We start from the raw sequence: 3,540 nt of genomic DNA, 5'->3' as shown, positions 1-3,540 counted from the left end.
GCAGACAGCATGAAGCCAAATGAATGAAGGCGTCACTGAAAGACATTGCACCCCAATCCCGTTGATAAAAGTTTTTTTTTTCATGAAAATTCAACAGATTTATTATATTAAAAATACAGACGCTCCCCGATTTACCAACAACGCTACATACGAACATTTTTGTGGGTACAGGTATGTCGAAAAATGTTCTCGGACAGAGATGCTGTAAATTAGATTTTGTATTGCGCGCCTTTTTCCGAGTACTGTAGTACTTGTTTCCGCTGCTAATACCGACGTGAAGCGCTGTGAGAGGAGGAGGAAACGCCTGTCCCCATGAAGAAGTTTGAGACGGAACTCTTGGCAGAGGGGTTTTCGCTCATAGATAAAGCCATCGCACTCTTGGAGCAGCAAGACCCGAGAATGTTGAACGTTGCACAAAGGTTGCAAATCAAATGAATGATGCTATACAGTGCTACTGCATCATTTATGATGAGAAAAAGAAGAAAACTGTGCAATCGTCGTCAGATCGCTTCTACACCCTCTACACCCTCCAAGGACTCGTCAACCCTCGTCTTCTTCTCTTGGACCCTCAATTTCTTAAGCCTTCGAGTACATCTTCCAAAAGTAAGTTCAACTTCATTTCATTATACTTATATAAACCTTAAACATACTTACATAAGCCTTAAACATACATTCCATACAAAATATAGCACTGAAGCAACTTACGAACGAATTCAACTTACGAACGATCCTTCGGAACGTATCTCGTTCGTAAGTAGGGGAGCGTCTGTACAATCGTAGCCATCAGAGAACTTTTCAATTCGTTCATTTGCAAGAGAATTCTTCCCAACGCATACACCGACTTGAACCACTGCAGCCTCACCTGAACGTCTCTTTGAAACAAAAACAGATTTTTCACACTAAATTTGAAAAGTAACTTGTGAGGACCACAAAAGATTGAAGGATATGATCGAAAAGTGCAGTCATGAAAGTGTCAAAAGAATCCTATCACAGAATTTTGTTCTAACTATTGTGTATTTCTATGTAAGACACTCTGAGAAGAAACTCCTTCTTTGGACACTGCAGTCCAAACAGAAATCATCTGTGATTAAATGAGATTGACCAACAAAATGTAGCACAATCACAAAAACATGAAACAAAACTACAACATGTTTGACCTTTTTTATGGTTTCAAAGACGTCCTCAACAGCCAGTGGGACGGCACCAGGAACATGATCACTCCCCATCATTGTGAACGTCTTTCCGGAGGATGTCTGACCAGAAGCAGAGATGGTACCTGTTTAAAGCAAAAACAAAAAGGCAGCAACATTTACATGTGCACAGGAACACGTACAATGTAAAGCTTTATGATGTCATTACCATTGTATCCTCCATTTAATGAAAAGATGATGAAAGAGCATCATGGATCTGCTGATATTTTGTGTTCGTTGTCCAGCTGGAACTTGGCCAATTTCCTCTGACAACTGCAATTACTAATTGATGCAGGTTGATTAAAAAAAAAAACAAAAACATGTTGACAACCCTTGGCTAGAGCACTCCAAATAAGATCCCGCATCATATGCCCGAATGGGCGTCAGTCCATGCCAAATCACCCAGCGGATTTTGATTTTCATGAAACTTGCAGTAGTTGTAGATCGAGTTGTAGATCAGATGAAGGTCTCTGGCACATGCGGCCATGTTGGCCGCACCATCTGTCACAAGGCAAGTTACCTTGGTGGAAACGCCCCATTGTGCCATGAGTGCCGATTGAACGGCAGCTGTTCTCAGCCAGCCGTGTTCTCAGCTGTATGGCGGTCAGGGAAATGGAGCACACCTAACACGGCTGAGTGCAGACAGGTGTGCTCATCAATGAAATGACAAGTGACTGCCAGATTTGCATCTGTGTTGATGCCGGTCCACATATCTGCTGTTATGCTCACAGCAGAGGACTTTGCTACGAGCTCTTGGGCCTTCTCCTTTGCCTGCTGGTACCTCTCCTCTACCACGGCTTTCAAAGTCTAAAGGAAATGAGAAAGAACACTATTGGAAGAGCACTTATGGGGCAATGGGGAATAATGATTCATGTGCTCTCACACACAAGATTGAGAGAGTGCCCAAAAGAGCAAGCTATAAAACCAAAATATTGCCCAAACCACTTCCCCATTACTTTTGAAAGGGAAGTGGTCGAGCCCAGTAGAGATTAGCGCTGATGGGCGACGAAGCCTTTGAGTCACATTGTCAAAATGCATTCATGTGAGTGAAATGACATGAGACCAAATACGGTCGCGGTGTGAGTTAAAAATGTGACAAAAGTGAACGGGGTCTGGTAAAGTGAGGCTGTGCCGCGTTCCCGGTAAAGGGCGCACCCCGTCGGCCCGTCTTTTGCCTTTTTTGCTGCAGGTCATTTGATCATCTTTGATTTGATGTTCGTGGGGATCCTCTCGCATTCCAAGAATGAAGAAGGCGCGCGTGTCGGCCGACGTGTTGGCCCGCCCTCAAAGGTCAGTCACGTGACACTCATTACCTGTTTCCGAATCATTTGGCATTTTTCTAGAGTTGGCATCGTTGATTAACGGCAAGCTAAAAGTCTCCAAATAGTGAGTAGGGAGTGTTTGATGTTTTGTTTCAGCCAAAGAGCCAACTTTATTGTCCGCTGTATGGAAACCGGGAGCGATTCCCAGCACAGCCCGCGGTCACACGTCGAATGATGTCATTATTCTACGGCACATTGTGACCTGGATCCAAAAAGTCACCTGGATGAGTTTTTCTCAAAATGCAATATCACAGACTGCTATTTGACGGTTAAAAAACGCATCAGAAAAGCAACAGTTGTTTTTGGGAGGTTGGCTGGAAGGGCCCGAATGGCCTTTTCATTGATTTCAGTGCTCCCCAGACCATTTGAGAGACAAATGTCGGGTTCCGGGTGTGGCTGAGGAACAAGTTCCGTTCAGCTCTCAAGGCGGCTCTGTGTAAAAATCGTCTATCTCGTAATTGCGCAGGAAGGAAGGAGGAAGGAGTCCAAACACCGTCGGCTTGTTCCTTCCTGGCTAATCACTCCAAATAGATCTTGAGGGGACCATTTCGGGAACTTTCTAAGTTCACCATATAGAGATTGAGTGGAAGATTCCCAACGCAGTCGTGGTGGGTTGCTGGCCCCGCCCACCACCATCCGAAGCGTTGGCGTGAATTGCTGACTTTGCCGCAGCGTGTCAATAAACGCCCCAACCCACCCATCGCGTTCTCCGCGGCCGTCTTCTTGTTTCCTCCTCCTCCTCGCCATTCTCTTCATCGTCTTCAGTCGTTTTGCCGGCCAGGAAGCAGGTGTCAACACTCACACGTCGGATGTGTCATTTTTCTTTTTATTTGATTTTTTTTAATAACTTCAAATTGAACTGTTTGTCCTTTTAATAAACGTGTGTTTGTGTGTGTGTTTGTGTGTGTGTGTGTTTGGGGGGGGGGGGGCTAAGTGACCTTTTCCACTCTCAAAGTTTAATAGTAATGCATGTGCGTCTGAATTTGTTGGTGTTAACGGCCGTGGCGTGCGTGTTCGCCTCCATGTCG

General features: G+C 44.9%; 1 protein-coding gene across 2 annotated transcripts in view; it reads left to right on the top strand.

The window, feature by feature from the left end:
• Positions 1–2,393: 2,393 nt before the first annotated feature.
• Positions 2,394–3,540, top strand: part of LOC109522917 (troponin I, fast skeletal muscle-like) — a 5,884-nt gene continuing 4,737 nt past the window's right edge. The window contains exon 1 of one of the 2 annotated variants that reach the window (XM_019881748.1): positions 2,394–2,477. The gene's annotated coding sequence lies outside the window, so the exon portion shown is untranslated. Of the gene's footprint in view, positions 2,478–3,221; positions 3,301–3,540 lie in introns of those variants that run through there. The other variant, XM_019881747.1, reaches the window with a different exon arrangement.

The sequence above is a fragment of the Hippocampus comes genome, unplaced genomic scaffold, assembly GCF_001891065.2.
Source record: "Hippocampus comes isolate QL1 unplaced genomic scaffold, H_comes_QL1_v1.1 scaffold299, whole genome shotgun sequence".
In the NCBI taxonomy this organism is placed as follows: Eukaryota; Metazoa; Chordata; class Actinopteri; order Syngnathiformes; family Syngnathidae; genus Hippocampus; species Hippocampus comes.
Note: the sequence above shows the minus strand (reverse complement) of the source record. Positions and strands in the feature narration are given on the sequence as shown.